The following is a 14634-nucleotide window of genomic DNA, read 5'->3' on the forward strand; positions in this document are numbered from 1 at the left end:
ATATATATATATATATATATATGTATATATAATATATATATATATATATATATACATACAATATATATAATATAATATGATATAATATGATAAGTTGAAATGCGACATTGCCAAATAGTGCAATATCTCACTAATATACAGCTACTTCGTCAGCGTAATATAAGAAATTTTTTTAAGGGTATTAACATGGTTTGGCGATGACATCATCAATGTAACTTGATACAACACCTGCAAAAATGCAACATTTGCAATTTCATCAAACTATAGCTGCCTTGTTAGCATGATTTAAGATTTTTTCAGAGCATGAGATATCTAGGCGATGAAATCATTAATAAAAATAGCACACTTAATGATATAAAAATAATAAGATTTAATCAAATAAAGTCATTAATTAATTTGACAGCGCAAGTGACAACATGAAGCGTGATTTGATTGAGCAAGTTACCCTGCTTAGTACTATAGATGAATGCAGCGCGTGGGAATAGCGATCTGGAAGAGTTTCAGGAACGGGATAGCGGATGGGCATTGTCGCGGATATTAAATTTAATGGTGAACGCAAACAAGCACAATCCTCTGTGCGCGGGATGTCATATCAAACTTTTGCGAGAAATTATGCTAAAAAGAACGGTAACCAACGAGCAAACCACAGATAATGCGTATTTCCCATGATCAGTTGTTGCCGCTCTACACCCGGCTAAAAAAATGTGGAACGGGAATCCTCGTATCCGTATTATACGTCAGTTCTAAATTTTGTGGACATCGAATTTTCAATGACGTTGAATCAAATTAAGAAATTTGAAACTTTGAATGACATCAACATCCACACCAATGAGAAGGGGATTGTGCCAATATGACTCGCCGACCGAAAGAGGAGCAAGCACATAAACCTCTTGTGGAGGATGACAACGCGGAACATTTTACGCTCATCAAGAATCTATCTCGATTAGTCAGCTTACAAATCAATAAAAAGAAGCATAAGAAATATTTCTGCGATAGGTACGTAATAATATAATATATTGCAATATATAATATGATATATACAATATAAAATATATAATATATAATATAATATAATACTTTTTTTCAAATGCCTCTATTACTTCAGCTCGAGTGCAAAATTGAAGATCCACAGCAAGCAAACTGAATGACTGCGCGATAAGACTGCTGAGCGAAGATGATAAATGGCTAAGTTTTGACAACCACTGTAGGAAGAAACGCGTTCGTTTTCTATGCCGATCTGGAGTGTGCATTAAAAAAGATGGATGGGAATCGGCTACGTACACGTATCATCATCACAACGTGTTTAGTATCAGATACTACGTGCACTGCTCATATGACAGTTCACTGTCGGGCTATCATTTTCGCCGCGATAAGGATTGTATAGCGTGGTTCACGGAAGAATTCAGAAATTTGGCGCACAGTGTACAGTCTATAATTTCGGCTAACGTACCCATGGCGGATTTTATGCCAGATGATTGGCAAAAATTTAACAGCGCCACACATTGTCACGTGTGCGAGAAACCGTTTGCGCCAGACGGTACGTGATCACTGCTATTTAAGTGGGCGGTACAGAGCACCCCGTGCACTCAAATTGTAATCTAAATTACAGGGATTCGCATTGCATACCCGTAATTTTCCATAACTTATCTGGTTACGATGCGCATCATTTCATCATCAAGGAAATTGCCACCGCGTACGAAGGTCGCGTTGATCTTTTATCGATAACTAAAGAAAAATATATCTCGTTTACTAAACATAGTCGATAGTATTAAAGTTGATAAAAAAAATTGTGTAAAATTATGGTTTATTCAGATTTCTCGCTTCTAGTTTGGACAAATTGACATTTTTTCTCAGTAAAGATAAGTTACAGATACTGCAACACGAATTTTCCAATTTATCAGAAAAAATTTTTAATCTTTTGTCACAAAAGGGCGTCTTTTCGTACGAGTACATTAACTGTACCAAAAAATGGAGAGACTGTGTTTACCGCCTCGCGAGTCGTTTTATAATTCATTGACAGACGACACGGTATCTGAGAACGCTTACGCATACGCCGTCACGTCTGGCAACGGTTCTCTATCCGGACACTCAGTGAATATAGCGACTTATATCTGAAAACGGACGTATTCTTGTTGGCCGACGTCTTTGAAAATTTCCGTGACAGTTGCTTCGCGAGTTATGGGCGTATTATTACACCTTACTGGACTTCACGGGACGCCAGTGACGTTAAAACACACGGGTGTAAGATTTGAACTGCTCATAGACATTGACATGGTCATGTTTATCGAGCGCGGTATATGCAGTGATCTGAGTTAGTGTTTGAACAGGTATGCGCGAGTCAACACTAATACATGCCATCATACGATTCATCGTTCTTGATGTACTATGACGTCAACAATCTGTACGGCTGGATAATGTGTCAATCATTGCCTTACGCCGATTTCTCGATGGGTCGACGACGTAAAAATTTTGACTTTACGATCATCGCGTTAGATTCGTTAACAGATTATATTCAGATTAGAGGTGGACGCGGAATACCCGCAACAATTTCATGACGCGTACACTGACCTATCATTTTGTCCGACACGCGAGAAACCATCCGTTAAGCGCGATGACAAGCTCCTCGCAACATTATGCGATAAATAGCGTTACGTCATACATTATTATAACTTGCAGTAGTACTCGTCACGGTCTCCATATCACAAAGATTCACCGTATACTACAATTCGCGTAATCTCCATGGTTACGCGAGTATAAAGGATTAAACAAAATTTAGAACTTTGGTCAAAAATAATTTTTAATTCGATTTTTTTAATTCGAAAAAAATTTATACAAATTTATGAATAACGCGGTACTTGGCAAAACCATTACGTACGCGATCGCGTCGATGTAAAGTTATTAACACAATGGGAAGACAGATACGATAAGGCAATGATTGCGAAACCAAATTTCCACAGTCGTAGCGTCTTTTAGGAGAATCTGGTCGCGATAGACCTGCGTAAGCTCGAGGTGAAGTTTGATATACGTGGGTATGTACATCCTCGATATTTCCAAGACGTGTTTGTACGAATTTCATTACGAGTATGGCAGCGCCGTTTCACAAAAAATGCAAAATTATAAGTATACCAATATTGATAGCCTCATATACCATACAGAATGTCTACGATATCATGAAACGCGATATAAGTAGATTTGACACGAGCGATTACTCGAGCGACAACGCGTACGGCATTCCGCTCGCAAATAAAAAAGTTCCTGATCTTATGAAAGATGAGAACAACGGTGTCATCATGATCGAATTCATTGGACTTAGAACGAAAATGTATGCCCAGCGTGTAGAAGGAAAGAAGGATACGAAAAAGGCAAAGGGCATCAAGAGCATTACACGCGGTGCTTGAATGACGCAATCGAAACGATGCGCAGGCAGTCATGCATAAGATCCAAATTGTACGAGGTGTACATGATATTAGAAACAAAAATCGCTCTAAGTTCGCACGGCGATAAGCGGTATATCGCCAGGTTCCACCGATACGCTGCTATGGGGACATTACCGATGTAAATAAAACACATTTATATTGTATGTTTAATATGTATATATAAGGCGTACGACTTTGTTTATACCGTTTTTTTCCGAAATTCGAGGCTTTATTGTAAAAAACTGGTTATACATTTATGATTCAAAGTATTGTCCATCGCTGGCCACTACTTTCTCCCATCTTTCGGGCAGCATACGAATCCCGCATCGAAAAAACTGGTCATCTTTTGAGGCGATCCACGAATCGATCCAATTTTTTACTTCTTCATAAGACCGGAAGTGCTGGTCAGCCAGGTCGTGTGCCATTGATCGAAAGTGATAGTCAGAGGGAGCAATGTTTGGAGAATACGGCGGGTGGGGTAGGACTTCCCATTTCAACGTTTCCAAATATATTATATCTTGACCATTTTCGCAACATGGGGTCGAGCATTGTCATGCTGCAAAATCACTTTATCGTGTCTCTCGTTGTATTGCGGTCATTTGTCTTTCAATGCTCAGCTCAAACGCGTCAATTGCATTCGATACTGATCGTCTGTGATTGTTTCAGTCGGTTTTAACAGCTCATAATATACTACGCCGAGCTGGTCCCACCAAATACAGAGCATGATCTTGGAGCCGTGAATATTCGGTTTGGCCGTCGATGTGGAAGCATGGCTGGGAACTCCTCATGATTTTCTGCGCTTGGGATTATCGTAATGAACCCATTTTTCGTCCCCAGTCACAATGCGATGCAGAAAGCCCTTCCGTCTTTGCCTTTCAATCAGCTGTTCACAAGCAAACAAACGCCGTTCAACATCTCTCGGCTTCAACTCGTACGGCACCCAATTTCCTTGCTTCTGAATCATTCCCATGGCTTTGAGACGTTTTGAAATGGCTGATTGAGTCACTCCTAATGATTGTGCCAATTCTTTTTGATTTTGACAAGAGTCTTGATCAAGTAATGCCTTCAATTCTGCATCTTAGAAAACCTTATCTCTTCCACCGCTATGCTGGTCTTCGACGTGAAAATCACCGTTCTTGAAGTGTCGAAACCACTTACGACACGTTCATTCACTAATAGCGGCTTCATCGTAAATATTTGAAAGCATTCGATGAGCCTCAGCCGCAGATTTCTTCATATTGAAGCAGAAAATTAAAACCTCCCGCAAATGACAAGAATTTGGCTCGTAAACTGACATTTTCAATCGAGAATAACTTTATGATGCAGACACAAATCGACTAATGTTTCTATGCGGTTATGTTGACAGATGCCCAAGTTTATTGTGTGACGTCTATGATCTATTTATTTCGATTACCACTTACCGCTATCTATACGAAAATGGTATAAGCAAAGTCATACACTAATAGTTGTATTGTATATATTAATACATATATAGTTGTATAGTATATTTAATATGTATATAACATATATAATATAATACTTATAATATGTATACTTATAATATGTATGTAATATTTATAATATGCTATATATAATATAGTATGTATATGTATAATATGAATAATATAGTATGTATAATATAGTATGTATAATATGTATATGATATTTATAATATGTATAATATGTATTTATATTTTTGTAATAAATACATTTTTATAATGTAAATTTTTATAATATAAATTTTACAACACATTGTCTTTATGGATCCACGAATTGTGTGAATTATTAAATCACAACCATTTCACGTAAACTTCGTTCCCCCTCTTGCACAACACCGTTTCAATGAGATGCACGTTGGGATTAGCGACGCTATACAATTCGTATTCGTAGAATCCTTCAGCAATAGGCGCTCCGCGAGAATCTTCCAGAAGATACGTCATTGGAGTTTGTTGCACTTTAATAATTTTACACCTCCGTGCTCCAATTTGGCGTGTAATCTTTATCAAAGACTGTTTTGAATTTGCTCACGCCTACCGAATCATTGACTTTGTATCGCACGAGTGCGATAATCTTTACACGATTGTAAACCGTGATTAAAAACCTGTCGGTGATCGCGGTAACGTCGACGGGACGCAATAGTTCGATGCTTGCGCGCTCGTTGTTTGATAAGAGATGCAGCAGGATGTCAATCCATTTGTAATTTCCATTGTACGTAAATTATTTTTACATGTCATTCTTTAACGAACGATTGAACCGTTCGACAGCCAAGGCCTTCATTATGGAATACGTAGAATAATGATGGTTGATGTTGTGCTTCTTCAAGAGTTTCTGCACATTCGAGTTGTAAAATTCCTTTCCTATTTCAGTATGCAAATTTTTTGGACATCTTTCTTCGTCTCGAATTATCTTTGCGATCACCTTCGTCACCTCGTTCCCACTCTTGGTTTTGGCTCGGCCCAGGCGTGCTTACTCAGTACGTCGAAAACAGTGAGAATATGGTAAGTGTTGAATCGCGTATAAGGACGCATCTCGATTACAGTCATCTGCCATAGATAATCGCATTCGTGTACTGTGACATGTCTTCGCGGATAATTTCTTCTCGAGAGTGCAATTCATCAATCAGCAGACGTTTCTCAGACATTGCGAATAATTATTTGGCACGATACACTTCTCGAATCATCTTTTTAAGTTCATTTAGCATAATCTGCACATTATTTTGGAAGGCTACAATCTTCCTCTCGATTTCAGACGATCTTCCAAATCTTGAACACTTTGCTGCACGTATCGTTTGTTTGCGTCAGCATCATTCACCTACTCGTCATAGCGCTACTCGTCGAATCTTGCGTGACTTTGCGTCAACTGTGTGTCGGCTGTAACTGTGCAAAGAGCGTTGTCGTGCATATAATTTCTGAAGAATCCATGCCATTGATAGTGCGATTCGCTTCCTCCTCTAAGCGATAGTCCAAACTTGTTGATCGGTATGGCGATGTCAACTGAACGAAGTGTGTAGAACGAAGTTAATATATAATCAGACCGGCTTCGCAAAACTCTTCAATAATCGACAGAATCTCGTTGTTGTGATCATTGAGACCCGCCTGGTGTGAGACCTCGAGCAATCGCAGATGATTCACAATTTCGTTGGGATCGTCCCATTGGATATAATCGATCTTGTTATCGTTTAATGTCATACACTAGCGTCGTGCGCGGTAAATCCATTCTTTTGTTTATTTCTCTTCCAACTTTTTACCCGACATCAATGGTGCTATTATGCTCTTATACTTGTATCCCTTACTATCCATTACTTGATTACTCGGACTATGATCGCACCGGTGAGCAGCAGAATTCTCCTGTAAGTCTGTACGTTATCCGTACAGATACTTTTGTTGGGAAATTTCATGAAAATTAACTCGTACAAGCTTAGTGTTCCATCGTATCTTTTCCCATCTATAATTATATTGTCGTTTTTATGCAAAGTAATACGTTTGTCATCAAGCATCGTTCCCTCATCGCTGAAATATACTCCATACACAATGTCTATGTTGACGACTTTCTTACCACTCAGGATCGCTTTCAGATATTTCTAAAGTTCTAATGGACCATAGTTTGCATGCAGCTTTTCTCTCCCTTCGCAGTTTGAAGCATGTATCAAATAGATGTTACGAGCGGTTCATCAGCAACCTCGAAAATTTCTTCGACAATAGGAGCGTGGTCATACGATAAATTGTGCGGTTGTATTATTTCGGACACTTCATTCAAAGTGGATGGACCGGTTTTTGATTGATTAATTTCGACATTAATTTCACAGGCGTAGAAGCCTGTATAGGATTATCGTACAAAGCACTCGGTCGTTTTCTTTTGGATTTTTCCTTGTCTTCTCCCGAGAAGAATGTTTTCAGTCATAATAGGATCCTTGGAGGATTCAACAGTGTTTTCAACAATCTGTTTCAGCGGATCGATAATAGATTTCAAGTGTCTCTCCAATACGATGTCCTCCATTTTACCAGTCTTCAAAGCGCTTTTGCAAATCGCTCGTTTTCGCAATCTCCTTAGCTATCTTTTTACGATCTTTGCTTTTGTCCATGTCAAACGTATTGAGGTCAACTGATCACATCACATTGCAAAATCATTAAATCCTTTTCTGTATCGCTCATCAGTAAGTGCACTGTCCTTATCAATCATTAGAAATTCATATTTTTTGCTGCCAACATTTACGACATAAATCGCAGAAATCCTCATAGGACATATCAGTCTTCACGTGATCGTTGTACACGCGTTTCAGACTGGTATCATCCTGTTTGAACAGGATCAAGAGATTTAATTAATAAAGGTAATAAGGTTCAATAAATTAAAATAAACAAAAAGACAAAGGGCTACGAGCCTAAAATAATCATCATAAATTAACAAATTTGTATTCAACTACTCTTCATTTCGGAGTTCACAACCGATGTACGTCACGTTTCAAACGCTGAAAATATTGTAGCAGATGCATTATCTCGCGTCGACAATATCGTGATGCCAATTAGTCTCGATATGCAAGAGATTGCAAAAATTCAAACCTCGGATGACGAATTGCAGCAATCTACATCAACATCTTTGAAAGAAGCTCAAAAAATTTACCTTATCGGAAACAGCATCCAATATTTACTGTGACACTTCAGAAGAAGAAATCAGACCTTACATTCCTGGACCATTACGAAGACGAGTTTTTGACATGGTGCATCAAATGTCTCATCCAAGCGGCAGAGCAACTCACCGGCAAATTGTGCAAAAATTTGTGTGGTCCTCCATGGCTAAAGAAATTAAAGAGTGGGTCCGCACTTGTCTAGCATGCCAACAATCTAAAATTCATCGGCATAATCATATCTCGCCTACCAAAATACTAGCATTAGATACTCGTTTCGAGCATGTACATATCGTCGGTCCTTTATTTTCATCCAAAGATTTCAGGTATTTATTAACAATGATTGACCTATTTACTCGTTGATCGGAAGCTATTCCATTATAGGATTGTACAACAAACACGGTGGCGAAGATATTAGGTGTTGGAATTAATTCGTAGCGTTTTTAATGAAAGAATGTTATTTATTTCACATGAGCATTAAAAAATACATTAATGAAAGTACTTCCCATCACTTGTAAAACGCTACGAATTAATTCCAACACCTAATATTTTTCACTCACTGAATAGCCAGATTTGGAGCTCCACGCCTGATCACGACTGATCAGGGCTCGCAATTCGAAGCGCAGCTATTCGACACATTAACCAAACTCGTCGGTTCTAAACGTTGTCGGACAACTGCATACCATCCAGAATCTAATAGCATCATCGAACGATGACATCGCTCTTTAAAAACTGCATTAATGCATGGTGAAACTCAATGGACTGATACACTGCCAGTAGTATTACTCAGACTGAGAATTTGTTTCAAAGAGAATCTAGGCACTTCTGTAGCGGAATTAGTTTACGGCACTACGCTCAAAGTACCGGGTGAGTTTTTCTCCTTTGAAGAAATGCCGAGCGACCCACGAATTTTCGTCGAGGATTTTCATGTAATTATACAAAAATTACGGCCTAGACCAACCTCTCATCACATTAGACTTAAGTTATTTTTCCATAAAGATTTGCATAACTGCTTTCATGTTTTCCTCAAAGTAAAAGGCAACAGACGTCTCCTGGAGCAACCGTACACTGGACCGCATAAAGTATTAGAGCGCATTTCGGACAAAGTCTTTGCTATAGAAGTCGACGGCAAATGTATCAATGCCACTGTCGATAAACTTAAGCCCGCTTATTTAATAATTCAAGACTCAGAAACTACTCCATTCACTGCGTCCCTGTCTTCAACTAACATTCCAGTGCAATGTGAACCAAAGACATATCCTGGTCCAGCAACCAAGCGAAAGACTGTTAGATTTAAGGATTAATTCGCGCAATATTACATTAAATGATCAACAAGCATAAGTTTCTGTTTGTTTCATTTGATTTTATTTTCTGTTATTTTCGTTCTAACGATAATTTAATCAGTATTTCTTTCCTTAACGTTTACACTGGGAGGGGAGTACTGTGGCGTTGCGAGCGTTAGTTGTGGCGCTCGAGTTGGTTCTTCTTCCCGGTTTTCGTTTCTTTCCTTCTCTCTGGTGTCATGGCGTTCTGCGTGCGGATCTTATGTAAGCTTTTATGATAGATAATAAGTTAAGGCTCAGTAAGATTAAGAATCACCTTTTGTTCACTGCGAGATCGACATCGATTACTGCTCATGTCATTCGGTAATTGTTAGCGTCGACAGATAAATACTCATAGTGTAGATTTTCTTAGTCTCCCATATTCTAACCTAGCATGCGATATCCGAGCCGTTTTACGCAAGCAATCACGTCTTTACTTTTGTAATCTGTACTTTCTAAACAATCATTTAAGTTTGTATTAAACCTTATGGCATATGAGTCAGTATCAACGAGTAACATTTATTCGCAAACTTAACGATTGCCCACCAATTGTCCTTCGCCGTTAGTTAGTCATCGTCGACGCCCAGACACGTTCGGCGCCATATTGGGCACAATAGCCACAACGTAGTCACAAATCATTCTGTATTACAATCGTACATGTTTTGCAAGATACCTGTGAAAATTATACCCATTTTGGATGCTCAGTAGCATCAGAATGGATTTTGATGAATAATGCCTTGAAGAATTCACGTTTGAAGCGTTAAGAGACGAATTTATTTATCTGAAGATCCATTTATAAGTTCCAGAGATGACTGTATTGATCGTCTTATATCTTATTATGAATTTCAAAGTCAAGATTCTCCAAATCATCCAATCAATAAAAATTTAGTTCTTACGATTGATTCACCTCTGTGCCTGTATCTGAGCAAGTTAATTATGATAATATGTCTAGTCAGCGACTTACTTCATCATTTAAATTATTGCAGCAAGTCATGCTAACAATGATGAAACAAATGTCATTGCTGGTGAAGAAGAGTGCTAATAATACTCCAGTGGCTGACAATAATATTTCCAGTCGCCTCTGCACATGCTGTTCCAGTACATGACACGTCGCAGAGTTGGACATAATCAGATCGCTCAAGAGTGCCAACTATGACTGACATTCCAATGGCTCAACTATTATACTATTGGCTTCTCAAATTCCTCTATTTGATGGATTAAAAGACGAAGACGTTAAATCCTGAATTTATAGGGTTGAACTGGTAACTAGCAGTCATTAGCGGTGTTAGCGAAGGCGCTACATTACTGATAGCAAGTAGTAAGCTGTGCAAATATGCAAAAGATTGATACTTCATAGAGGAAGGACCATCTAATCATTCTTGGACCTCATTCAAAGAAGTCATTTCAAGATGGTTCAAACGATTGGTTCCATTTCACGTCGCCATACAAATGATGGAAGCAAGGAAGTGAAACTAACCAAAGAATCATTCCAGGAGTATGTCATGCTCAAACTCCTTTATAATCTGAAACTGCTAGAATGGGACAAGATCTAGTTGATCATAAATAATATCAATAGTGAGTCATTGAGAATAGCCATAACTTTGCAGGCGCCGTCTATCAATGAATTCCTGAATCAAATGTATGAAATCACGTTCATTTGGTAAAATGCAAAAGAAGACTTCGCCCCTTCCAAGAAGGATAAACAAAAAAATTTTCCATACTCATCGAAGAAACCCTTCTTCATAAATAGAAAAGACCTGTTTTGCACCTATTGCAAAGCGAAAGGACACATCCAGGCTAACACATCCACTGTTTCAAGCTTCATCGCAAAGAACAAGCTTCTTTGATTACATAGAATATCTTCTCGATCGAAGATTGCAAAGGTGTTTTTCTACAGATTATACGTGTGGCGACGGACCTACAAGGAAAGAGATCAGTAACCAAACTTTCGAAATTAATTATGTTAATCAACATCTGTGTCCTGCATACTTTAGTCGATACGGGAAGTTCTGTTTCATTCATGTTGTTGTCTGTTCACAAATTGTTTTTTGGTCAAAATTTTAAATTTGATGATGAAGCCTAGTAAAGGTATTATAAAATGTTAAGCGACGCAGATATTAAGGTTGTCGGTTCGCGCACATGACATTAATTTGCAAGTATTGCCTAACACAAAATTTAAATTGATTGTGAATAACGGAGGGGGGGAGGGGAGGCAGAGGCTCTTAGTTTGCTCGTATTGGAAAGAAATTTTTTACTTAACAATAAACTTATACTTTTGTATGATTTTCACCAAGGACATTGTAACAAGCAGTTTTTAAATGAAGTAGCATCAATCAAGGAAGTTTTAAAGGCAAAGAGACCGACAGAACACTTTAGTACTGATTTCGATATCGATACTAATGAAAAGTTACAAGCTGTGAAAGAAGAAGTTCAAAACATTTCGAGTTGATCGAAGACGACTATAGCAAGGTAACATTAAGGGGGAATACCACTGTGATGGGTTCAAAAAATCAATTTTTTTTTTGTATTTTTATAATGTTTGGAGTCTTAAAAATATGTCCCTAAAATATTATTTTGAAATTCGTAATGGAACTGTAGTAAATATGTGATGGAGTAGCACATGGTCAGATGCTGATGATAGATCCAGCCGCGCTATCTGAAAACGCTCAGCAGTCCCCTTGATCTGCCTATAAGGACTGATATTTATATGAACCGGTTCTTTTGTTGTTTGCATGCTTGTTTTTTGTTACCTACATAAGATGTCCCATTTTAATGTCACATCTCAAATAACTTTCTTATTTTTAATCTTAGAAAAAAATGTTTCAGACAAAAGTTGTATGGCTTTCAAGGGGACATAAGGTGATGTCATTAGTTTGACCTTGAATAGTTGTCTGAAGGTCACGTGAAGATATTTTGAATATCTAAGATTAATGGTATGTTGAATATCTAAGAGTTATTTATTTGGTTTATTAGAGAGTTATAGAGTTTTATATATATATATATTTTTTTTTTGAGAATCATTAAGCTTGTAGAAGTAGTCTTTCGGCAACCTTCGAAGCACAAGATTCGTAGCAAATTTTGAATATCTAAGAGTTATTTATTTGGTTTATTAGAGATATTCATTTTATTTAAAGATGGATCGAAAAGGGAAGAAACAATCTACTCCGAAACCAATTAAAGACGATAGAAAATCGAAACGTCTTCTGAATCGCTTTGAAATAGAGAAAAATATAGACAACGTAAGCATGTCAGCTAAAAAGTTGAAAACCGTTGATAAAGATATTGATATCGATCCAACAATATTGTATAGAATTTTAAATTTTTTCTCGGTTTTTTTCGACAGGATTTTTTGTTGTAAAACGTGTGAGTGACGTAGAATTTTAAGAAACAAGTATATGTGGCCTCGGGTTCAAGTTAGTTATAAAATATAAACAATGTAATCCAGTGTAAAAAATACGTGTTCTCTGATTTCTAATGCGTATGAAATAAACAGAAGATATTATTATATTTACAATGAGATTACTGGGAATCGGTTTAAATAAAGCAGAAAAGTTTTATGGATTAATGGATTTGCTTCGACTTATCTTTCAGTCTTTCTATGATTCTATCAAATCCACATTGTTGCAAAATCTATTTGTAATATTTCATCAAAAGCTAGAGAAAAAAATGAAAATTTCAGAAGCATTAAATGTTCAAGGGACTATAGAACTTAAAGTATCTGGAAACGTAAGGAAAAAAGGGGCTTTACTTCGTTGTACGGCGTATCATTTCTGATCGGTTATTATACAAATAAAATATTTAGTATAATTATAAAATCTTCCTATTGTAATGCCTGCGTTTTTTGAGAAAAACGAAGCGACACTATAGAATACGAAAATTGGTTACAATCTCTTAAAGATATATGCATGATAAATCATGAATGTTCCTCTGGAAAAACGGAAGTCGATGGAATTCGCGAAATGCTCTTAAGATTCGAAAGTATTCGATATATAAATTATATTGAAGACAGTAACAGCAAAACTTACAAAGCAATCATCGATTCGATGCCATATCCTGTTACAAAAAAAGAGTGCATCAATCACATACAAAAAAGAATAGGCGCAAGGCTACGTAAATATAAAAAAGAAAATTAAGGACTAGGAGGCAAAGGAAATTACGACGAAATTAATTAATGATTTAAGTATTTCTTATAGGCTAGCCATTCGCAGACATCAGAATTTTATAGATGAAATGTATAACACAATGTGAATTACTTTGTATCACAAAAATTCATCTGACAACAATTTGAAACATGATTATGGTCCGGATGGACCAGATTCTTGGTGTACTTGGCAGCAAGCAAAAACTATAAGACAAAACGATTACACACACAAAGCTTCCAGATACTATCGATGCAATCACTCCCATTTATGAAAGTTTGGGTGACAAAAAGTTACTTGAAAAATGCTTAGGTGATTTTACTCAAAATAATAATGAGAGTTTTAATAACATGGTTTGGAGCATCAATCCAAAAACAACATCAAGTAGAACTACAATTGTAGAAATCGCTGCATACATCACTATTTGTATTTTTAATAACGGATATATCGATGTATTAAAAATAATGGAACTGCTGGGAGTTAGAATTGGATTTTTAGCTTTGCAGCAATAAGAACAATCAATAGCTTGCAGATCTCTGAACGCAAGTGGCGACGCATGAGGAAAGATTGTGAAGAAAGCAAAGCAGAAACAAGGCCGAAAAGTTGCTCTTGTTACAGAAGGCACTTCATATGCACTCGGATTGAACGCACTTTGGTTTATTACGAAATTTTATCATTTTACATAAACTAATCGATTGTAAAACTTTAAACGTTTTTCTCGAAACTACGTTTTTGTAAACGGGCGCTCACATATCTCGGTGTCATTTTGTCTAAAATTATTTTATCAAAAAATCAGTACGCTTAATTGAAACTACATTCATATACTTTAAAATAAAAAAAAATTTTTATCCGAATGACTTGAATTTTGAACAGAATGTTTACAACAAAATTGTCTTCAGTTCAGCGTACAAATTTTTCAATTAGATTATTTATCTTTAAAAAATAATAAAAAAAAGTAATGATTTTTTTTGCAAAATTGCGACTTCTTTTTTCAAAATAGTGTCATTTTGTCTAAAATTATTTTATCAAAAAATTAGTACGCTTAACTGAAACTACACTCATATATTTAAAAATAAAAAATTTTACTTCAGAACTCCCGTTCAGACGCAGCACGAGCGCCCATGTTTTTCCAAATG

The 14634-nt window shown here is 36.8% G+C and overlaps 1 protein-coding gene and 1 pseudogene across 14 annotated transcripts in view; one reads left to right on the plus strand and one right to left on the minus strand.

Moving 5' to 3' along the window:
* The window catches only part of LOC105143768 (band 7 protein AGAP004871), a 364599-nt gene that overhangs the window by 122023 nt on the left and 227942 nt on the right, over positions 1-14634 (plus strand). The window lies entirely within an intron of this gene.
* On the minus strand, positions 3624-7497 carry LOC147908414 (uncharacterized; annotated as a pseudogene).

The sequence above is a fragment of the Acromyrmex echinatior genome, chromosome 10 (genome assembly GCF_024713525.1).
Source record: "Acromyrmex echinatior isolate Ae372 chromosome 10, ASM2471352v2, whole genome shotgun sequence".
NCBI lineage: Eukaryota > Metazoa > Arthropoda > Insecta > Hymenoptera > Formicidae > Acromyrmex > Acromyrmex echinatior.